The sequence below is a fragment of the Cyprinodon tularosa genome, unplaced genomic scaffold, assembly GCF_016077235.1.
Source record: "Cyprinodon tularosa strain WSP-4 unplaced genomic scaffold, ASM1607723v1 ctg78, whole genome shotgun sequence".
Classification (NCBI taxonomy): domain Eukaryota; kingdom Metazoa; phylum Chordata; class Actinopteri; order Cyprinodontiformes; family Cyprinodontidae; genus Cyprinodon; species Cyprinodon tularosa.
This window is the reverse complement of record NW_024039540.1, coordinates 2,457,160-2,481,730: the sequence shown is the minus strand read 5'-3', so window position 1 is coordinate 2,481,730 and position 24,571 is coordinate 2,457,160. Positions and strand designations below refer to the sequence as shown.

The 24,571-nt window shown below is 40.3% G+C and overlaps 1 pseudogene; it reads right to left on the bottom strand.

Moving 5' to 3' along the window:
• Positions 1 to 7,043: 7,043 nt before the first annotated feature.
• LOC119773736 lies at positions 7,044 to 24,320 on the bottom strand (annotated as a pseudogene).
• Between the last annotated feature and the right edge of the window lie 251 nt (positions 24,321 to 24,571).

Sequence of the window (24,571 nt, the reverse complement as noted above, 5' to 3'; positions counted from 1 at the left end):
GGGTCTTACCTGTCCACCCTCAAGGATGAATCCAAGGAAAGAAGACTGAAGGTTTGTGGAACTCACATTTCTCAGCCTTTACAAAAAGCTTGTTTTCAAGCAGACGCTGTAGAACTTGGCGGACATCCTGTGCTCAGAAAGGTTCTTGGAAAAAATGAGGATATCATCAATGTATACAAAAACAAAGATGTTCAAAAATCCCTCAGAACGTCTTTGACCAGGGCTTGGAAGCAAGCAGGATCGTTAGTTAAACCAAAAGGCATGACCAAATAGTCAAAGTGACCGATAGAAGTTTTGAAGGTTTTCCACTTGTCTCCCTCCCTTATTCGGAGCAGGTGGTATGCGTTTCTGAGGTCCAGTTTTGTGAAGACAGTGGCCCCTTGAATGGGTTCAAAGGCAGATGACAGCAGGGGCAATGGGTATTTGTTTTTAACAGTTATTAGATTCAAACCTCTGTAGTCTATACAGGGCCGAAGTGAGCCATCCTTCTTCCCCACGAAGAAGAATCCTTCTCCAAGAGGTGAAGATGAGGGGCGCATGATGCCGGTAGCCAGGGACTCTTTACTATATTTCTCCATAGCCTCCCTTTCTGGCTTAGAAATATTGAAAAGACGACTGCTGGGCAAGGGGGCTCCAGGAAGCAGGTCAATGGAACAGTCGTATGGTCTGTGGGGAGGAAGAGAACAGGCTTTAGATCTGCTAAATACCTGGGAGAGGTCATGGTAGTCGGCAGGAACGGAAGAGAGATTAATGGCATCTGCCTCACTTAACTCTGGTGGTTGTACACCTGGGGGAACAGCAGAGCTGAGACAGTGAGAGTGACAATAAACAGACCAAGAATTAACATGTCTGCTTGTCCAATTAATGGTGAGATTATGAGACTGGAGCCAATCAAAACCCAAAGTTAAAGCACAGCTGGCTATGAGAAAAACGTAGAAAGAAAAGTTTTCAATGTGATTCCCAGAAACAGTTGGTTGAATAGGAATAGTCTGGTGGGTTATCTGAGGCAGGTCTCTGCCATCCAAGGCGAAAACTCGAAGGGGGTTCTGTAGAGGGATAAGTTCAATCCGCATCTGTTGAGCAAACGCAGTGTCAATAAGGTTCTGTTCACAACCAGAATCAATTAGAGCCAATAAAGAGACGGATCTCTTATTTATCAATAGAGATGCGGGAAGGAGTAGACGAGGTGAGGAGAAGGATATCTTCTGGTCCCCCAGTAGCCCCCTCTCTACTGGTAGACCCTGGCTTTTCCCATCATCTTTTTGCCATCAGCGCAAAAATCTTAGCCTTTCTGGTTTTTGCTAATGTATGATTTTAAATGTCAGACATGTCTAACGCAAATTCTCATGTTTTTAGTACTGCATGAATTAAAAAGCATGATTGTTTTTGGGACATGAATTAAGAAACTCATACAAGTTATTGTCTGTACCCAAAAGACTTTCAAAATCCAATGCAACAAAGCCACAGCAATTGACTGATATCTGCCAAAGCTGTTCATGATACTGTAGCCTTTAAGATGGCTTATGGGGTTAAGCTAATGGAATGTAAATGTTTGAACAAATGTATATAATATTAATATTAATAATAATACATTTTATTTAACAGCACCTTTCTGGACACTCAAGGTCACTTTACATGCACTTTACACAGTGTTATCTCATATTTACTCATTTTCTAATACCTTTTATATTTCTATATTGAATATCTATTTGTTTCCATTAAAAAATGGAGAGGCCTCGTACTATACTCATCTTCATGCTGGGTTTTTGTTTAGGGAATTTGAAGTGGGGATGACAGATTGCAGGTTTCTCCTCACCTTAGACAAGTTTAAAATATAGATAACGTGCTCTTTAAAGTGCTTATGCTTGTGTAAATCTGTCACAAGATAATGCTTTTCTTTCTAGGGACCCCCTCAATGAAATAAAAAGAGGGGGTTTGGCCTCAGAGTCCCCTCAGAATGGGTTGGAGAGTGTAACTGAGCACATCTCTGTTTGTTTCCTCACAAGTAAAAAGAATCTAATGCTCTTGTCTTTCCTCCCTTTTCGATAATTTTTAGGCGCTTAAACCTGACGGTAAACATTTGTATAGCATGCATTACAATCTTTAGTTAACACATTTAAAAGAAATGAAATGCCCCCTGCAAAACATAATGTTAAAGAAAATAAAATGTAAAATGACCTTAATCAAACATAATTTCCAGATGTTTTATAGCATTTATATTATTTGTTTGTGATCTTATAACATTGAAAAGTTTTGTTGGAGTGTCATGGTTGGTTTAGGGATTAAACCCACATGCAGAACACCACTGGAGACTGATAAAAAGTTCAACAGAGTTTATTGAAAGTTTTTACAATAATAACATGGACTGGATTCAGGAAACTGGTCCGGGCAGGATTCACTGGCGTCTGCAGTGACGGATAGTTTGATTAGCCAGTTAAACAGGTGAATTGTTGAGTTTCAGATGTTAAATACCTTGAAGAGGTTCAGGCTTTCTCCTTTGACTGTTGGTTCAGCAGAGTGCTCAGCAGCAGCAGCGTCTAGCTTCTGACTTTTCAGTGACAGACCTTGGTTTAACTGATTAGCTCTTTCCCTGAGAGCAGCAGATGGATTCCAGAGTGAGATCTTCAGGTTTGGCTCTCTAGGGCAGGCAGGCAGGTAACAGGCTAAGCTCATCCAGAGCTTCAGACAAGAGACAGGTTTCCTGTGAGTGAGAAGACAGAGGCAGGTTAGAATTGGGTTTCTCTTGGGAGACAAAGATTCTAGTAATCACAGAGGCTCTGGTTTGCTAACCAAACTTGGTCAACACTGCGGCGTTGAAGGAAGGTCTGGCAGCTGCTTAAGTAGAGCAGGTCTCCTTGATGGGCTGACGAGATCCAGGTGTGCAGGAGGGCTCCAGCCCAGGAGACCCACGGCGCACTCTGCTGGAGAAAGGTGGTACTTCTCCAGATCCCAACATGGAGGAGCAGGTTCTTTGCAGATGCAGAGACACAATGCTTTAAGTGGGTTCGGTACCCCTTAGTTTTGTTCGATCAACATTTTGTTTACCCAGTCTGAATCCGAGGACGTATGTTTCTCAGGTAGTGTACACAAAGAAGGAAACATGTTTAAGAATGAACAGAATTTATTCTAAAATCATTGATATAAGCACAAATTGAAGATGATGATCTCACCTTCTATTTTAGGTCCTCTTTACATCTTCCCCATTTAGCTGAGGATCCAGCAAAAATGGCAAAGAGCATACTTTTCAATTTTATCCCAGTCAGTCAGGAGGTGTTTCCTCCAAAGCATCCAGTCAGCATTAGGCTCTTCTCACACAGCCTACAGTATTGCCATATGCTGTAAGGTGATGCTAGACCGTCTCTGGTCATCATATGTCAACATAAGAATGTCCATTTGGCTGAATTACAGAAATTGAATAGATATAGAAATAAACAGATATAGCAGTTATTTAAACACAAAATAAAATAAAAAGAAATTAATGTTGTTCAAGCTTACTTTGTATATCCAGAACAATTGCCAATCATGGTGAAGTAGCATTTAGTTCCCATGCTCCACTTATCTCAACACACTTCTAGAAGACTGTAAAAGTGCTGAAATCCTGAGTTTTTTTTTTAAATTAAAGATCCATTTGTTTGGCACTGCCTCTGACTGTTGAGAGATTTAGTGTCTTATTAGAGTTAAGACACTAATGTTAACAAAAATGGAGTGTCGTTGTGATTTCAAAACACCTAACTAGGTGCAATGTTGGGCCAGTTCATAAAAAGAAAACCTCAAAGTTCAGTGCACATAGATAAAAATGTACCAGCTCACATTCATAGCTCACTTTTTCAAAAAATGAACTAAGTTTACAAATAATAAATTAACTAGTTTGCAAATTCATTTAGTAAATTAAGCCACAGGTCTATACAATAAAACCTCATATTTCACCCTTTAAATGTGTGATCATAATATATAGGAAGAATAGAAAGAAAATACTCAGTCAAGGTTTACTGGATGTGCAGTTAAGCCTTTATTTAGCCAAATTACACAGAACTTCAGAAACATACAAGAGCATGCAGGTTCTGCTGAAAAGATCTGTATCAAAAGTGATTTCTTTTGTTTCTCATTCAGTAGCAGATATTTCCCAATATAGTTAGGATGCTTTAATTTGATGTGTCGCTTGAAATTTTATTTGGACGTGGTTGACGTATGGACTTGTTTGTTAAGTCCCGGTGGGAGCAGTTTGCAAAAGTTTTTTTTATGTCTCTGTCTTCCTTTGTTAGTTTGCAAAAACTCTTTCAAGCACTCTGCAAAACTGCCATCAGAAATAACAGCAGATAATTCAGAATTTTGCAGACTAGAACTAGCAGTAGACATGCTGGTTCGTCATGCTGTCTGTTGTAAAAAGTGCAGTAAAACCTGACATTATCCAATGAAAAGAGTTGTTATCAGTTGAACATGAAAGTGTGCTGTGTGTTTTGCTCATTATTCTGTGAGTGAACTTCGCTCTCGTTCACGTTTATTACTTCAAATCTGATCAGTTCACTGATCAGTTCACAAATATGAATGTAGTGAGTGAACACCATTCATGCCCAACACTGACTGGGTGCATAATTCAGCAGTAATGGGTGAGACTAGGTGTGTTCATGGCACTTCAGGCCGGGGAGCCTCCAAACGGGGAAAGGTCGTATTAATTGTAAGGACCCAGCCCAACGCAGCAGGGTCCTCCCCTGCTGCGTTGGGCTGGAATCTTTCATTGGGCACTAAATTTCTGGCGGCGCCCCTGCTTCAGGTGAATTGTTCATACTTTAAGTGCATTTGCTTAATTTAATTGCTAATGTGGAAACATGACAAACTCCAGACACTATGCTTCATTTTGTTTAATCAGCTGCAGAAATAAGAAATATATCAAGTAGTTCTCAAAAATTATTTTTTTATATATTTCACTACAGTCTGTAATTCTCAGGTTTGTACACAAGAGGTCAGTATGATACTGACAGCACACTCTTCTTCCAATCCTTATGAGTTTTGCATCTATTAGGATGACCCACCAAGATGGACCACTGCTTAACTTCAGAACCACCACAGAGACAAGGGGTCAGTTTCAATAAACAGGTTTTCTGAAAACTTTAAATTTTCTAAACTTAAAGTAAGGGAAACTCTGAGTTTTCTGTTTTACAATGATAGTTTCTGTTGCCAAAATAACTTTCTTCCAAGAGATAACCTGGTTGGAAGCAGGTTTTGTTCAGTCAACTCAGTGTTTCCTTTGTCTCCACTCCTTATAGCCAATCAATTTGTTTTATTTCTTCATTGTAGTTTCTCTCTAGTTTTGTTCATAACCAAACTTTCACTAGGTCTGCTAGAAAAACATTTTAAAGACATGGCATGTCCATTTGACAAAGATCTTATTAAAAAATGATCAGCATAATTTCACAGATAATGAAATATTTATATAGAATGGATTCTACAACGCAGTTGACAGAATATGAGATTTATTTGTCTTTGTTGTTTTTTTAATACAAGCATCAAGAAAATATTTTTTTACATTTATTTTTACAGTATGTTAAATTACTTTCAGATTACACCTAAATATATTAATTAAAAAATCAAACTGAGGAGGAATCCAATGAGATGATGAACAGGTCTTATATATTATACGTTTTTAGACTTCATCTTCAATTCAATTCAGTTTATTTATATATTGCCAATTCACAACACAAGTCAACAAGTCTGCTTCCAGATTATTTTACCTATATAGAATACATGAATCCACTACCATTTAAGATATAAACTCGTAATGTTATCGTGGTTATAGCAGGCTATGGCAAGCTGAATTGATAGGTATTAGTTTGATTAAATATTTATTTCTGATATCTGGAAAAAAAAATCCTCATCAAGATAACAGTTTCAGACAAAATTACTATCTTCACATCTAGAATAAACATTTTAGATATCTACAAATGAATTATAGACATTAGATAAAGTTATATTACAGATATTCCTATTGTTGCTGGCCACCATTTGTATTATTTTAACTATGAAGAAATGCATTTCAGATGTCATAAAAACATATTCAGTCAAGCTGATAATTGTCAAGACGAGCACTTAAAATGTGTAAACATTTTAAGGTATGAAAAACTAAATTCTTACTTGCACAATTACTGCTGCTGGCAAAGATGTAATTTAAAACCTCTACTATTACAGTTCTGACTAGGGATGTCATTTAGCAATCTACAAATGGAACAACACAGGGAAGAATGCTTTTAATAAATGTTGAAATGGCCTGCCTTGGAAAACTTCATATAAAGCTACACATTAACTTTAGAAGCATTCTTCTCCTTCACCATCTTCTTCTACTTTGCAGCTGTAGTGCTGATGCTCTGTCTTTTTTCTTTCTCTTTTTTTTTCATCTCTGCATTTAAATCTCTAGTTCCATGGATGGATGGATGGATGGATGGATGGATGGATGGATGGATGGATGGATGGATGGATGGATGGATGGATGGATGGATGGATGATTTAAATAATTCAAAGCAGCCGTTGTGAACTCAGAGTTTCAAACCTTAGGCTAAATCAATTTACAGTTAAGGATTTAAATATGAGTTTGTCAAACCTTTAAAAGCGGATCAAAGAACTAATACAGTAAACCTTACTCCTCGTGGGAAATCGTGGGATTTCTTTTTGAAATCCCACGATTGAATCTACGATTGAATTCCTGGAATTGTTTCTATAGTTTCTATTAATTACACATTTAGTTTCTATTAATTACACATTTTAAAAACTGGCACCTGAAAATGAGGAGAGCATTTCAAGCACTGGCATTCCTTTTTTAAGTAATTTCTGATTCAGCTTCAGGTCATTAGCTAAGAAAATCAATTATGTAAATTAAATAATATATATGTGCAGCAATATTTTTAAATATGATTACATTTGATCACATTTGATCACATATGATCACATTTGCCTTTTTATGGCATTGTAATGAACTATATATATATATATATATATATATATATATATATATATATATATATATACACACACACATCAATTTTATGTAAATTCTAAGCCGGACAGAAAGTTGCATATGTGGATTTGTCCCAGATATAGAAACCTGGGTAAAGTGGTACAGAGAATGGGTTCTCAAAGGTGTGCAGATGGGTCAAAGAGTTAGAAGACACTTGGTAGAAGGACAGCGTGCCGCGTGGCCAATCTAGATACACCCCAATTCTGTTGCATCCAGAAGGACGAGTAGAGGACCATATCTTTTTACTATTGTGCCATACACAATAACTATTGCTGTAAACACCGAAATACCAGGAAACATCATTATATCCAAACCCAGTGTGCCGGCCATTTCCTTTTCTTGGAATTCCTTCATATGCAAGACCAACCCCAATACCTTTAGTAGTTTCACTGCTCCACTTAACTTCAAAGTAATGACAGCCCTTAAGACCCTCTCTGCAGAGAACCTGGGGGTATTGATTAAACCTCTTCTCTGTTTTGGGATATTTCTGCCAGGTTCCACATGTTGCTTTCTTGTTTTCTTCAGACAAAATGAGGCTCCCGTTCACAGTTTCTGGGTCCAATGTGAGATCACAGTAGTCTGTTAGATAAAAAAAAAACACAAAAAAAACAACCTGTCATTTTCAAAATCAAAACAGCATGATTATTATACAGTTGAAACCCATTTTTCTGAGTCCTTGGCATAAAATCAACTGCTCGAGTTTGAGTTCAGGTAGGATAACACAAAAATTAATGTTTGAGAGATGGCATGATTATACAATGGGGAGAGGATTGGGGAGTGATTTGCAAGGGCCTGGCTGTTGTCTGTTTGTATGCCCATACGTTGTCCAGCTTCCTTGTACTCTCTGGATGACATTCTAGGTAGAGTTTTCAAAATAATATTTGGATTTAACCAATTTATTTCTCTAAGGACTCTTATTTGCAGAGCAATCAGGAATGCAGGTAGACCCTTTTTTTGTCAACACAAGTTGATCATCTTCCTTACTTACCAGAAACAGAATTAGCTTCCGTAAACTCAACACCCCTCCTTCCATCACACCTCCTCCATGGAGATCATAGAGATGAGATACAGGATTTTAAGGATTCCTCTACATATTTGACTAACACTGAAAGTTAAGCTTACATGTCTCTTCATCTAGTCTTGGTTAGCTTACCTAACATTCTGATTTAGTCTCTAATGTGCAAAATGTACTTTAAAAAAACCTTCATTTGAAATTTACTGGTTTTAACATTCTAAATGAACACCACAGTGATTGGGGCTGTAGTACATACATTTGTACATTATTTTAATGTACCAGCAGCTAGTATTACACCAACTGCTAACTAGCAGTTGGATAAAAATATTTGTGTAAAGCATGAATAAGATGCATGTAAATATGGACTTACACCACATTAAGTCTTTTTTCCCCATGTCATTTTTCACTCTACGAACAACAGGCTTTGAGAAGTCTTCGGTTTGCTTGACACCTTCCCTGTAATGGTAGATGGTTGCTCCCTTGAACTCCTTGTTTGGCAGCGCTGCTACGAGGAAGCAATATCTGCTGTTGCTTTTCAAGTTTTTAGCAGTTTCTGAGATCATGTTGGCTTTCTGTTTCATGTTTTCCAGGACCTCATCTGAGAAGAACCACCGGTCCTTGGATGGTGGAGTCACACTGGATGGAGTTTCTTTAAAGTAATTGACCATCTGGTCCATGTAGGAATCATGAGTTTCAATGGAGGTGAAGACAAAGCAAAGGGCATCTTCTACACCAAGAATGTTTCTATCCAAGTCAGACTTCTCTGGGATCATCTTAATTCCCTTCATAATGTCTAAACAGGATGCAATGACATTGATCTCTCTGTCTAAAAAATCGAGCCACTTGTCTAAGTTCTTCTGGCTGAATGGAGACTTCTCCTGCTCATCAAGGAAGCTTTGTAGGGATTCTTCCTCTTCCTCACCCTTCCGAATGAGGGGAATTTTCTCCTGCATGGTCTGTTGGACTTTTTTCTTGTAGTCTTCAGTGAGATGTTGGAAACATTTCAGCTTTTTGTGCATCTGTGGAAAAGTCTTCACCAGACCTTTTTCCAGTGTCTCATTGCATCTCAGCTGAATTTCTCTGATACTTTTCAGAACATTATCGACTTTTTTGATCAAACCATCAGAAAGGTTTCCCTTTAGCTCAGCTGCAGCGGGATCCAGATTCTTCAGGGGAGTCAGCCAAGCTTTAACAGGAACTGATTTCTCTCCATTGTTTCCAAGAAGCTATGGGAGCTTGCTGTATGTACCTACCGCCTCCTCAAAGGTTGTAGGATTCTTCTCCAGAATGAAATCTCCAAAAAATTTGCAGGTGAAATTTTCAATTTTTTCTGATTCTCTTAAATGTTTGTCCAGTTTTAGTTCAGGATTCAGTTTTGGGATATTCTTTATTGAACTGCGCATGCTTGTCTCCATGCTGTGCACAGTGCTGCTGTCTAACTTCTCGCTGTCAAACACAAAGAAAGCATTGGCCCCATAAAGGATGCCTGTGACAACATGTGTTGCATGGCTGTTCTGGATAACCTCTTTTATTTGCAGTTTCTTGGCATCCTGATGATTTAGTTCCAGTCGTTCATGAGCAGTTGTGGCTCTGTACTGATGTATAACTCTGCTCTGGTTCTTGAACTCCTTATCATCAAGCAGATAGTTGGCAGATCCACCAACTTCAACCATACCACTAATAAAACTGACTATGAGAGATGTATCAGCTTTCAGCAGATAAGCCTTGTCTTCAATGGAGTCTGAGACAGTAGTTTCATAGAAAGTGCCATTTTGAGGTTTTTTTATGCTGTATTTTTGAATAGTTTCTCTGTCCCATAGAGAAAAATCTGTAGAAAATGAAACAAAATTGAGTTAATTGCCACCAAATTATTTCGTTCTACTTTTGTTAGAGAGAATTTTGTAAACAGTTTCTTTGTTTACTGGTGTTGTTGTCAAGATCGATTTTTCTGTACAATATCCAGATTATCAAATACAATCTACTCCTCAAAAATTTAAAAATTTCCACAAAACTTAAAATATATTGCAGTATAAAAATCACATTAAAGTTGTTGTACCTTTACTTTTCTCCTATGAGATACTTGTGTTTAAAAAAAAGAGGCAATAATGGGAATATTATAAAGAACAATCGACCCAGTAAAGACTGTTCAACTTTTATTTTGGTCCAACTCAGGATCCAAACCAGGAAGAGTCACAGTTTAAAACATTTCTCTGCAGCTTGTGAACTGATACCCTGTTTAGACAGTGTCTTGGCCATAGCCAAAACGAAATAGAACAACTAAACAGAGCCATCAATCACATAAAGTTAGATGCGAATCTGACTAACCAGGAAATTAAAAAAATTTACTGTGTTTTATTGACCATAAGATTTGTTCTTCAATTACTTTTCTTAGACTTAGACTTTGTGCTAAGTCTTATGTGTGACTATAAGGCGCACATAAATGTCTTTTTTTCCCCTCAAAATGTGCGGTGCGCCCTTTTGGTGCGGTGCGCCCTATGTGTGTTGCAACTGCGACTTTTGAGACCAGGTGGGTTTTTTTCCACTCATCACCATCGCTGTTAATCTGACTCCATGCGTGCCCATCTCACAGCTGATGTGAAAAACATGGTGAAACAAATTAATGCTGTGCTCGCTGTGAACCGGACGCAGCAGGTGCAGCAGAAGCAGCGAGTTTACATGCAAAGTCAACGGTTGACGAGCGTATAGACGCAGCAAAGGGTCCCACTGCTGCTAGAAATGGAAAAATTGAAGTTTTGCTGCTGGAAGCTCCGCATCAACGAATCAGAGAAGCTGATCTGGGAGCTGGCTGTGAGACGACACATCGCTCTGATGACATATGATATTAAAGCAAATGAAAGGGCTGGATGGATGAGGAGATGATGAAAGCGTGGCTGAGGCAGGTGTATGTGAGGAGACCAGGTGGTTTTTTCCACGCATCACCATCGCTTTTAATATGTGACTCCATGCGTGCCCATCTCACAGCTGATGAGAAAAACATGGTGAAAAAAAATAAACGCTGTGCTCGCCGTTATCTCGGGGGTCTGACAAAGGGACTTCCACCACTCGACATAGGTGTGAACCGGCCGTTCAAAGTAAGGCTGCGAGCGGCGTGGGAGCGATGGATGACCGACGGAGACCACAGTTTCACGATAAGTGGAAGGCAGCGGCGGGCAAGTTACGCCACCGTTTGCGGATGGATTGTAGATGCTTGGACTAACGTGTCTGCTGGCACTGTTGTTCGAGCTTTTGCAAAACCCGGCATTATTTCTGAGGAGCCGCCCGGCACGGAAAGTGACTCTGACAGCGAAGAAGGGGAAATTGGCATGTCTGATTTAGCGCAGCTGTTTAATTCAGAAACAGAGGATGATGACTTTAATTAATACTTTGTAATAAATACATGAATAAAGCACAAACATACTCAGTTTTGCTCCCACTCTATTTTTCTACCTGAAAACTTAATTCAACAGCAGCCTCTGGGCCGGGTCTCCTCCTCTTCACCTCGGCGACTGGCAGGTGTTTTTTCATCTAAATAATCTAAATCTTGCAGCTATATTTGCTGTGATCAGTGGGAATAAAGTAGTTTTAATATGTTTTTAAGTGAGAAAGTCCACCTTAAAACTTAATAATTGCAGTCAGTTCATCCAGATTATCTATTTCTGTCGGAGGCGCTCAGACCCCCACATGCCAGCGGTGCACCGACAGTAGAAATCCCTTCATCAGCAGCCTCTAGGCTGGGCAGCCTCCGGGTTCACCGCGGTGGCTGGCAGGTGTTTTTCATCTAAATGATTTAAACTGCAGGCACCAGGATACCGGTAATAAAAGCGAACATATTCCGTCGGCAGGTTTCAGGATTTTAAGTTAATTTAGGAGTGATCACAGCGCTCTGTCATCTGCGATGTGTCTGTCTCACGGCCAGCTGCCAGGTTTGATTAATACTTTGTAATAAATACATGAATAAAGCACAGTCATACTCAGTTTTGCCCCCGCTGTATTTTTTAAATACGCAGTAGAGGTATTTAAAGGTAGTAGAGGACATGTACCTGTATATAAAAAACGCGCCCTATAGTCCGGTGCGCCTTATGTGTGTGTTAAATACAGAAATGGCACACATAACTGAGACTGCGCCTTTTAGTACGGTGCGCCTTATGGTTGTGAAAATACGATACACAGATTTATTTGTCATTTTGTTCACACAAGTGCAAAACCAAAAAGAAATTTCGTTTGGAACAGCTCTCTGGACAATTTCATCTTTTTTTAAACTGCAGCCTTGAAAAATAGTAAAACATATGTATAAAACAGTATTATATACATATAGATATGTATAAACTGTAAATTTACAGTTCTAATATTTTCATTTTTTTAATATAATGAAAAAATATAATAAATGTAATAAAATACAATAATCCATTTTACAAAACATTCAGCAGTCTAATGGCAGTGGGGGAGAAACTGTTGTGGAATCTGCTGGACCTGCATCCAATGCTTTGAGGTCTCTTCCCCAAGAGCAGCAGAGATAACAGTCCATAGTGGGGGTGTGAGGGGTCATTGATGATGTTACGGGCTTGGGACACGAAAGAGCTGGGATAAAATGTCTTTAATGCTGTTTTTACTACTTTCCTCACTTTCTCCCAGTTTGACACGCTGCAGCCTCCACACCACACAGTGAGACAGCTGGTCAGAACGCTCTCTATGGTGCTTCTGTAGAAGGTGGTGAGGATGGGTGGGGGCAGGTGGGCTTTCCTCATCCTCCGCAAGAAGTACATGTGCTTCTGTGCCCTTCTGTGCAGCAGAGGTACAAGCCAGAGGAGCCGGATGGCTGCTGTGCTGGGTAGTGCAGTACAGAGGAAGCCAGTTGTGGAAGTAGTAATCTGTCTGACCATTAGGGAATCTATCTGACTAACTGGGGTTTGTAACCTGATGTGAGACTAACCTTTGAACCAAGCACTGAGCAAGTGTCTCCAGACTTGAGGATAAGAACTGAGGACCCTATAAGACAGAACGTTGATCGGGATCCCATGAAGATGAAAGACATGTTTGAAGAGGAGCTCTGCGGTCTGAAGGGCTGAAGGACGTTTTCTGAATGAAACAAGCTGACATGCTTTGGAAAAAAAGTGTACCATGGTATGGATGGTGTTCAAACCTTGGTAGGTGGAAATCCAGTGATCAAGTTGAGTGCGATATGAGACCATAGGCATTTGGGTATGGCTAGGGAGTGAAGTAGTCCCACTGGTGGTTGATTATTTGACTTCTTCCGGGTTATGACATCTTTATGCAAATATTCCACCAAAACCTATGGTAAATGAGGGTAATTGTCTGACTAGAACCAGGATGGCAGATCAACCTGGAAATATAGAACTAATTAATGGCTTGATAATGAACACAAGGGAGATGATATGTAGTACCTTGTGGAAGCGGTCTTGGATCAGGTTCCTTCTGAAGGGCAGAGGCGACAATATCTCCTAGGTTACTCAGTCAATGGTGCAACTGGGAGGTAAGATGGTGGATGTTTTAATGATTCCTTGTATGAAGAAAACTGTCTTGAGAGAGCACTGTGTTTGATGATCTTAGATCCGGGGCAGTAGGAAATCGATAGGTTGAATTGGGAAAAGAAGAGAGACCAACTTGATGTTCTGGGGCTTAGATGTTTGCCGACTTGCTAGAAGGAGAAGTTGTGGTAATCTGTCAAAACCAATAGTGGATGCTCAGCACCCTACAACCACCTGGTACCTCACATCATGTGGCATTTTTTCATCTACACTGACCCACTTTGGTTATTAACGCAGATGCAACACTGGCTGCTGTCAATACCATATAAAGGCAGACAGGCAGTTCTTCAAGAATGAATCCATGAAAGCTCAGCGGTGTGTAAGTATTTACTGTGAGTCTAGGCGGCATATGGGCAATGAAATGGAATAATATAATAGATGCAAAACCCCATTCTACACTTCAACATATTTATGCAAATTATTTTAACATAAATTGGCCAAATATAAGAGCAACATCATAGTTTGGTTTAAAGAAAGCATTTTAGTCTTATCATAATTTAGTCTTTTGCAATGATTTTACAGTTTGAGGAAATAGGATTTTACAGTTTGAAGAACTAGAAAATTACACCATCACCTCCAGCTCACACTGACTCCGGTCTTACCGTTGCGGTGCGGTGGGTGTGGCGCCGCAGTGATTCCAAGTCATTAAAAAGACGTAAACCTCTCTCACCGGCTGCTGAGCTGTCCGGCTGCGGTTACCGAGACACTCCGGCGTTGCAGAAAATTCAGCAAGAAAGCTATCCTTGCGGCGTGCCGGAGCCCTCCGCAACAAGCTCTCGCAAATATCCTTATTTGGGCCGTGTTATCGCGTGAAGTTACGTGAACTCAAGTGAACTTCTGTTCTCGCGAGTTAAATCTCCGGGCCTGTTGCCGGAGCCACAGAGCCGCACCGCACCATAGTCAAAAGGGCGGTGTGAGAGGGGTGGTGCGGGAGTTGCGGTCTCCGTCGGCTCGGTAACCGCACCGGAACCAGTGTGAGCAAGGGGTAAGCCAACCGTCACAAGAATGTGCAGGACAAGGAAGGGTTATATATACTGCATGTAGTTAACATTGTAGTACTTCTTGAGCTCCTGAGTAATTTACTGTTACAGGTAGGTGCTTTAGCTGGAGAGTAAGTGCTGGGGCCAGGATGATTTAAGAAGGGGCCGGCCCTCGCACGTTGAAATTAGGAGCAGCCCACCGGGCAAATGCCCAGTATAACAGATTACCAGTCCGAGCCTGTGTCTGACCGATTTCGGTTTTTTTATGTTAATGATGAATCTTCCTCATGCTCCAGGATATCTGTGGAGTACCAACGGGTTCAGTGTTGGGTTTATTCTCTTTACTCTGTATATGCTACCAATTAGCAGAATTATTAGATAACATAGGGTTAATTTCCGTTGTTATGCTGATGATACTTAGCTATATCTTTCTATAACTCCAGATGAAGCTAACCCATGACAGAGCTTACAGGAATGTCTTGAAGACATAAGAGCCTGGATGACCCTTAACTTTCTCCTCTTGAATGGAGAAAAAACAGAACTTATAGTCTTTGGACCAAAGTCTTTGAAAAGTAACCTGATTAGTCTTTCACTTCATTTGGATGGGATTAAGTTGTTGTGAGATAATAAATAATTTTTTTTTACGTCATTATTGATCAGGACCTGTCATTTAAATCCCATATCAAAGAGGTTTCTAGAATTTCCTTCATTCATCTGAGGAACATTGCAAAAAATAGAAATATCCTGTCCAGGATACAAATATCCTGTTCCATGCTGGGAAACTAGTCCATGCATTTGTTACTTCAAGGCTGGACTACTGTGCTTCTTTACTATCAAGAAGTCCACAAACTGTAGTTAAAAACCTTCACCGGGGGTGGGGGGTCTTATTTCATGTGCCTCACCACGGTCGGCTCAGCCCATCCCCTCTCGCATTTGGACATTGAGGGTTCTGGGTTGTCGATTGGGGGAGGGGGCGTTGTGTTGGGATCTGGAGGTCTGTCCTCCTTTCTCCAGCAGAGGGTGTTTTAGGTCTCCTGGAGCGGAAGCTGACTACCACACCTGCGGCTTGTGAGCTCATCAGGAGACCGGCATTTAAGGAGAGGCAGAGCAACACTCCGACGCCAGAGTGTTTTGCCAGTTATGGTTAGCAAGCCTGAGCCAACCTGCCTGTCTGAATCTCTGACTCCCCTCAAACCTAAATCTTAATCTTAAATCTTAACTTAATCTGTTTTTTGTCCTCTCTGCTTCTCAGGAAGAACCTGCCTGAAAACCTGAAACCTGGAAGAGTTTCTCAAGCGTGAAACCAAACAGTCTGTTCTCAGAAGAACCCTGGAAATCCGAATCAGTCTGATACCTGCCTGCCCGCTCTCAGAAGAAGCTGAGAGAGAAGCTCTGAACCAGCTCTGTAAGATTATTACTCAGCCCTGCCTCTGCCTAGCCCTCTGCCTGCCTTCAGCCTCTGGACCCTCCTGGTTCCCCCCTTCTACCGCTCTGCTCAATCTCTGATCAGGTATAGACCTACACACACACAACCTGCAAGTTCACTGGAAGACTGCTAACCAATCTGTCCCTCTCTGCAGTGAAACCAGTCGTGACCAGACCCGGACCCGATTAAACCCAGAACCATTGTTCATTTATTGTGATCTGTTCAAATAAACATTGTGAACTTTTTCCCAGCCTCTGAGTGTTCTGCATGTGGGTTAGATCCCTGAAGACAAACATGACAGGGTGGACTGTGCTGGACACCCCCTTTTGGTACTCCCAGTTTTAATTACACCTGAGAGCAACACGCAATAACACCACATTTGAGCAGGTGCAGGGAGGATCGGGGACTTCTCACACCCCTGTTCGCCGGCTGCCACCCGGAGTCTGTGGCCTGGAGGAAGAGCGTGCCGCCTGTCCATGGTCTTGACGGGGGCTGCTGCGGGGCCTGGATGGCCTGCTGGTGCCAGGGCTGTCTCTTCTGCTCTCTCCAAAGAAGTTCAGTTGAGTAGCTTTTATTTGTCCCAGGATGGGCAATTTTTGTGCAGTAGTAGTACACCTTTCACACACACATTCACATTTCACAAATCACAAATAAAAAATAAAAGAAGAAACACAAGAAACATTAAATATTTTAAAAAGATAAAAGGTGGATAAAAGAGAGAGAAAAAAAATATGTGCAGTGCAGGGGATGAATGAGAGCATAGGCCTATATGCCTATCTGCTTTTCCTAGTAGAGTTTAGCAGCTGAACAGCAGCGGAAATAAAGGAGTGTTTGTATCTGTTGGTCTGAACTGGTGGATATTTAAAACGGGAACCAGAGAAGGTTGGAGGGAGGGGCGTGTAGTGGCTTGGTGAATTATTTAGGGGTGGGGTGCGGTGAGTGGGGGCGGGGCTCTGGTTGGGTGGCCTGTCTGGCGCCTGGGCCCACCGGTGCACTGGTGGAGCTCGGGGTTTGGGGGTGGATGCCCGGGTGGCTACTGGCTCATTCCTGGCGGCTTCTCCGCAGGGCCTGGCCGGGGGGTGGGGCGCCCCTAGGGCCTCGGATCCCTGGGGCCCGTGGCCCACGGACTCATCCCCACGGCTCCCGGGGGCTCCAGGATTGCGGTGGCTGGGGGATTTCCTTGGGGCTGTCTTTCCTCCTCCGTTGGTGGGGGTCTGATTTCCTGGGCTTGCCCCTCCTTGGTGCCTTCGCTCTCGGGGTCCTTTTGGGTGTCCGGGGCTTTGGCGCTGGAATCAGTGTTCTGGGGGCGTGCCTCTTCTGCTCTCCACAACCACTATTGACCATTTTCTCTATTGATAAACTTTACATGTACAAGTGCACTCTCACAATGAACTTCAGGAGCTTGTTTCCAGGTACTCAAAAATTCACATCCATACAGAAAGCCCATATTCTTATCTTCAGGTAACACAGAGTACATGTCAGATTAAATAATACTACTTCAGCGATAGTTTCAAGGTGCTACTTTATGGTATGTCTCATACCATGTCTGTTGGTTGTGCTGTTCTTTTTAAATCTCTTTGCAGGTGATGAAGCAGACTGAAAATGTTTTATCATCATCTCCCTTCTATCTCCTCTTTCTTTCATCTTTTCTCTTTTTTTTCTGTTTTTCCTCTGCTGTTCTACTTACATTGCAGTGTCCATATAATCTGTAAAATTGCCTGCGTATTTATAACAAAAGAGAGATCATATCTGTCCTATCCTGGCTTCTCTTCATTGGCTTCCTGTGAAATCCAGAATATGATTTAAAATCCTCCTTCTCACATATAAAGCCTTAAATGGCCAAGCTCCATCTAATATCAGAGATCTGATTGTTCCTTATGTTCTTAACAGAGTACTTCGCTCTCAATCTGCAGGTTTACTAGTGGTTCCTAGAATTTCTAAAAGTAGAATGGGAGGCAGATCTTTTAGTTATCAGGCTCCTCTCCTGTGGAACCAACTACCAGTTTTAGTCCGTGAGGCAGACGCCCTGTCTACTTTTAAGGCTAGGCTTAAAACTTTCCTTTTTGATAAAGCTTATAGTTAGAGTGGCTCAGGTTATCCTGAGCTATCTCTATAGTTATGCCGCTATAGGCTTAGACTGCTGGAGGACTTGGGGACCCCCATTTCATCATTCTGCTTCATTCTATCTCTATTCCCCCTCTCTGCAGTATCTGTTAGTTCAATCTCTAACATTCCCCTACTATCATCATAGTAGCTTCATCTTGTCCGTTCCTGTTTGGCTGTGACTCGATCCTGGAGAAAAATATCAGCTGTGATGCTGCCATCAACACATTTAATGTTTTGAACTTTCCCATTGTCTGTCTCGCCTGAATACTGGGTCTTAGAGTCTGATTTTCTTGACAAGTAGGTTTTATTTCTCATTAATGTACACTCAGTACCCCATATTGACAGAATTTTTTTGTTGTTGAAATTTTTAAAAATGTATTAAAAAAGAAAGACTGAAATTACAATTCAAGATATCTTCAATTACATTTTGGAGAGTCAAAATGCCATTTACCGTGTCACACATCCAGAATTATAATCAAAATATCTCAAAGTCAATTATGACAAGTCAAACCAGTACTTCTTGATATCTGAATTAGAAAATAGCCCCAACGTGCTTTTATGATCTATCCTGCAGAACAGTTGCCTTCAGTATTTTGGGTGGCTGCTATGGCACTGCTGTTCTTAACCAAGTTGTTTCAAAATACCACATACAAATAACTCAGTAGTATGGGATGTGCGGAGAACAAGAACTTTGTGAACTCTAAGGTTGCTTCAGAAATCTGCAGTAAATGACCCTGGGGAAGTTACTTTGAAGCTGGATATTGAAGCTCCGCTGAGTTAGTGGCATCTATACGGTCAATACAATTCAGGATCTCAGTCTTCGGCCAGCCATTCTCTGTTACTCCCTCTTCTTACTGGCGGTGATTCTTTCAGGGACATCAACAAATTTCCAAACCAAGCACTCTTGAGAAATAAAAATAAATAAATTCCTTGTCTTTTGACCAACTGAAACAAAGGGTAAACCCTGCTACTAAATTACATAAATGAGGAACATCCATTTTAATTTGTCTTTTTCTTATTTATGTTTTTGTTAAAATTTAGAATTTTTCTTCGATTGCACCTCTACTCGTCTCTACTCTTCGCCAGTGTTGCCATGTCTCAGCAAGTAAAGTCGATATTGGATGTCCAAAAAAGCGCTAGATGATCTTCATCTATGGTCATTATCCAATTTGCATATTTTATACCTCTAGCTGTAGGACATTCAGAATCCCTCCGATTACTTTTTTTTTTTTTTGTCTGTCAAAGCAGTGCAGAAAGATAGCTGGAAGGGAAAACTTTGGGGAATTTTAAGAGTATTAGCTTTTATAAAGAGAAACAACTAAATAAAATTACTATAATTCATCCATTTAGTACAACATTCCATGCCAGTAAGTGTCAGTAATTCACCATTAACTGTTTGCTAACCAATGAAAAAAACCTCAAGAAGAAGAAGGAGGCAGTGCAGACACAAGAGGAGGAGAAAGGTCAGAAAAGTAGCTAAATATAGCCACAAATGTGCTAAATTATCAAGCTGTTCTTCCTGCCGTTTGTTTTCAAATGGGTTGCTGATTTCTGTTTGGACCTTTCTGAACATGTGCAGGAAATGGACTGATCCAATATGGTGGAGACTGAAGATGGGGGCTGAGACACACTTAATATTATAAGATTTTTTTGTGGCTAACGATCCTGGCTAACGAAAGAATTTTTATCAACAGCATAATTAATGTGCACCAATAAGTAATAGCTGTATCACATGTAAACAGAGTTTTATGGGGCCCCCAGGAGCTTGGGGCTCGAGGCCTCTACCTTGTTTTGCTGAATGGTAAATCCGCCCCTGCCCAAGAAACAATCATAGAGTAGCAGCTTTCAGTTTTTATGCTCCATTCTGAAACAAACTACCAGAAAAATGCAAAACAGGCAAAACTCTAAATTCCTTTAAATCAACGCTGAAAACTTTCCTGTTTAGAGATGCTGAGGATTAGTAGCTTACAAAGAAATGCAGGTGAAAAGCTGTTATACACAAAAGCCTTTTAAATATTGACCAGCTCCTTTTGGTTATCAAGTTTATCTGCCTGATTTTTTATTTTTTTGGTGATTTTTTTTAATGATTCTGTCTAATAATTTTAAAGGAAAAGTACACCCAAAACATGATTAGCCTTCATTTTCTACTCACCCCCATGCTGAACAACACTCTGGAGTACTTTTTTGATATCTCAAATGCATCTGGAGATCTGGGAGGCTTCTTGCTGTCTGCTGGCATTCAAAATATGGAGGTCTATGGTGCCCGAGACAGAAAGGTCCATAAAAGTCCACAAAAAACGTGTCAATATTCCTCCATACTGCTCGTCCAATGTATTCCAAGTGTCCTGAGTGGGTAGCATCCAGAATTTACTCGAAACGAAGTCATTTAGAATGTTTTTAGAGCATAAACAGTAGTGTATAGGATTTCCTGAAGGCGCGCACATGCGCGTTCACGACGCTACGGAAGCCGGCAGACCAAACCAGATGACAGTGCGCATTCAGCGTCTGCTCTGCCAATAATGCAAGCGTAGAAGAAGAAATGTGCTGTTTAGCTGTGCAAAGAAAGAAACAACGAAAGAAAAATATCTGAGGACTTCAGTGTTGAGGAAGAGCATGAGTTCTTTGCCGAGCTGAATGCGCTGGTTTGGTCTGCCGGCTTCCGTAGCGTTGTGAACGTGCATGTGCGCGCTTTCAGGAAATCCTATACACCACTGTTTATGCTCTAAAAACATTCTAAATGACTTCGTTTCGAGTAAATTCTGGATGCTACCCACTCAGGACACTTGGAATACATTGGACGAGCAGTATGGAGGAATATTGACACGTTTTTGTGGACTTTTATGGACCTTTCGGTCTCGGGCACAATAGACCTCCATTATTTGAATGTCAGCAGACAGCAAGAAGCCTCCCAGATCTCCAGATGCATTTGAGTTATCAAAAAAGTACTCCAGAGTGTTGTTCAGCTTGGGGGTGAGTAGAAAATGAAGGCTAATCATGTTTTGGGTGTACTATTCCTTTAATGTTTTGTTGATTTGCTATGTACTTTATTGATGTTTTTTATGATTTACATGATTTTACTGCACATTTGTTTGATTTTTTTATGATGTAAGACACTTTGGATTATCTTGCTGTTGAATACATTTTTACTTATTTACAGTACTTACCTACGTACTATGTACCACTTAAACAAGGGTAAGGTGGTATATAAGGTTTACCAAAAACAAAAAACAAATCCTCCTAACATCTGAGATGTTGATTACCTAAATATATGAGCTAATTTGTTCTCATCTTACCTTCAGCTTATCACTGTAAGCATCATAAAGCATCCCCAATGCGAATGGCCTACCAAGGGCAGACACTTCCATTTGATCTGAGTCCATGTCTTCAACCTGAAAGGAACCATTCATGAATCAAAGTTTATCTTATAAAACTAAGATCTATGATAAAATTCTTATCAGATGCAACCTTCTTGGGATGTGTTAAACAAAACGGATGCAGTGCTCTATGCAATCCATCTAGCATACAAACACGGCTCTGACTAAATTAAGTTTGGCAAGGACCAGGCCGTCCATGTGTCGGAGTTATTCTTCACACATCAGAAGATTCATGTACTTTACCAGCCTCCCAACTTTTAGCCTTGAACTTTTAGACCTTTTACCACATTTTTAGGCTTCAAACATATAGAAAAGATATAAAATAAAAAAGAACTAAAGACTGCAGTGTGCAAAATTAACTGGCCCCTTTACGTTCAGTGCAGTGAACTCTCTTCAGAAGTCCAGCATGGTTCTCTGAATGATCCAACATTGACCTTAATGAAAGATGACCATATATCCACCTGTGTGTAATCAAGTCTCTGTATAAATGTACCTGCTCTGTGATTGTTTCAGAAGTCTGTTTAAAGTGGCAGAGAGCATCACAAAGAGCAAGGAACACACCAGAATGTTATGAAGAAATTTGAATACAAAAAGATTTCCCAAGCTTTAAACATCGCAAGGAGCACTGTGCAATTGATAATACTGATATGTAGGGGTATCAGACCACTGTGAATCAATAAAGATCTGGCGATCCCTCTAAACTTTCAGCTCAAACAAGGAAAAGACTGATCTAAAATGCAGCCAAGAGGCCCATGATCACTCTGCAGAGATCTGCAGAAGAGGTGGGAGACTCCGTCAATAAGACAGTATGCTGCTCAAATCTGCATTTAATGAGAGGCATTTTTAAAGATATCCATAAAAAGTATTGTTTAAAATTTGCCACAAGCCAGCTGGGAGACACATCAAACATGTAGAAGAAGGTGCTCTAGTCAGATTAAACCAAAGGCAGACTATTTGGCAACATTGCAAAATGTTCTGTTTGGCATAAAAGCAGCACAGTTCATCAAAACACTGTTATGCTATTTTACCGCCAGATTATGAATCTATGAAGTAACTAGGATTCGGAGTTGTAGTTGATTTATTGTTCATTCAAATCAAAGGTAAAACCTATCTACCAATGATTAACAAATGCATTCAAAGGTAGCAGCACTGTAGCTTAATGAGTCAGCACAGATAACACTATGGGACCAACTACGAGGGGGGGCTAAACTAGAACAAAGAGTCGTAAAACTCACAGAGTGGCCGCCTCAATACTATGTGGCCCAGAATGAGGTAGACTGCAGCTATCAATGCTAGGGAGACAATGGATTATAAAACTCACAAAATGATCTCCTCTATACCATGTGAATCTGATCGAGAATCCGTGAAAGAACTGAAGACTGCTGTTCACAAATCCTATCAATCCTTACTTTGCTCAAGGTCACTGAGCAACTTGCAACCTGCAATCGCAGCAATTAATGGCGCTACGAAGTATTAACTCAAGGGGGCTGAATAATTTTGCACACCCAGGTTTTCAGTTTTTTATTTGTCAAAAAGTTTAAAATATACAATAAATCATTAAAATTTAATATCTTTATAATCTGGCTGTTAGATGTTGCTTCAAAATTAAACACTGTAGTTTTAAATAATGACGCCTGTATTTCCAGTTTTGGGAACACTAGAGAAAAAAGTATCTGAGGTTTGATGATTTTTCTTGTTTATGATTAAATAAAAAGTCGTTTTTGAACTTCATATTTCTGCGCATTGGTAGCATTCAGTTGCTTGTCAAGCACTTTAACAAAAATTAAATATATAAATTACAAAAGAATTAAACAGTGGTCACACTATTCCAGATAAGAGAAAAAACAGGACTGTACTATACCATGAAAAAATGGAAACAATGGAAGTAAAATCAATATAGCCTAGAGAAAGTACAGAATATGTGTTTATTAAAGGCAGTAGTTGTCAGCCAGTGTGGAGATGATGTGAGGAGCTTATTTACATTAAAGCTTCCAAAACTGTTTGTTTCCATACATACAGTAGAAGCCATTCAAAATTTCCCCACTTTCCTTCATGTGCACTTGGCTGGTCCCCTACAATTCCTATTTAAACATCAATCTTCAAACTGAAATATTCTTTCTGTCATGATTTGTAGACATTAAGATCTAAAGAGAAGCACCATCAGAGAAGCACCATCTCCTGGTCAGACCCTGTAATTGAGTAAAAGGATGGAGTCAGAATAAAAATTATGTTGGGTTCATTGAGGGAATTTTGCTGGGAGTTGCAGGGAAGTGGGCTGCCATTTGGCTGGCGTTTGACTGGGAAGGGCCATTTTGAATGGCTGATAGTGTAATGACAGTATTCATGAGCGCTTCACAGTAGAATGCTGTCATTGAATCAGTGGTTCTGTGCCATCATCTCTTCTCTGTGTTCAAGGTATGCTGAAGTTGGATGTTGCTATTACGTGCGCTTACACTGTGGTCCTGATTTATACACATTCAGTAACGATCAATCTGTTTAAAGCATAGTAATCCTCCAAAAGGAGGCAGCAGAGTGGTAAAATAACTTGTATTAATTTAATACAACCACCAAAGAACTTAAGCTTTAAAATAGTTAAATATTCTGTTTTTCCTCTAATTTAGTTTGTGACTGAAGGAAAAACTAAGCATAGAAAAATCTACCTTTTTTGTTGATAAACTGGAAATCAGACCCTATCCAGAACCACAGTTACATGAAGCCAGGAGCTTGGTTCTGAAGGAGAACCAAACTAAGTTCTGGTTATGGTTCCCTATATTGTCCACTGAGAGGAAAACAAAGAGAACACTCACCCTGATCCAGACTTTTACCAAATGCAGTCAGAACCAATTCCTCCTGATCTGGTACCGGACTCTAGTAGGATCTTCTCAGGATGATTTTCTATCAAACCAAACTTGGAGACAATGCCAGTCAGAGTTCCAGATCCAGTGACGTTCAGCTAAGCAAACTAAGAAGTAGGTGGGATCAGACCACCACTTCCTTGTTCCCTCCTTTATGTTGGAATCAAACATTCCCCTTCATATTGCCAATCCTGCTTCAAGGTTTAAGGGCCATTTCATCATCAACCCCATTCATTTTACCGCAGGTAATAAAAACCCAAAGG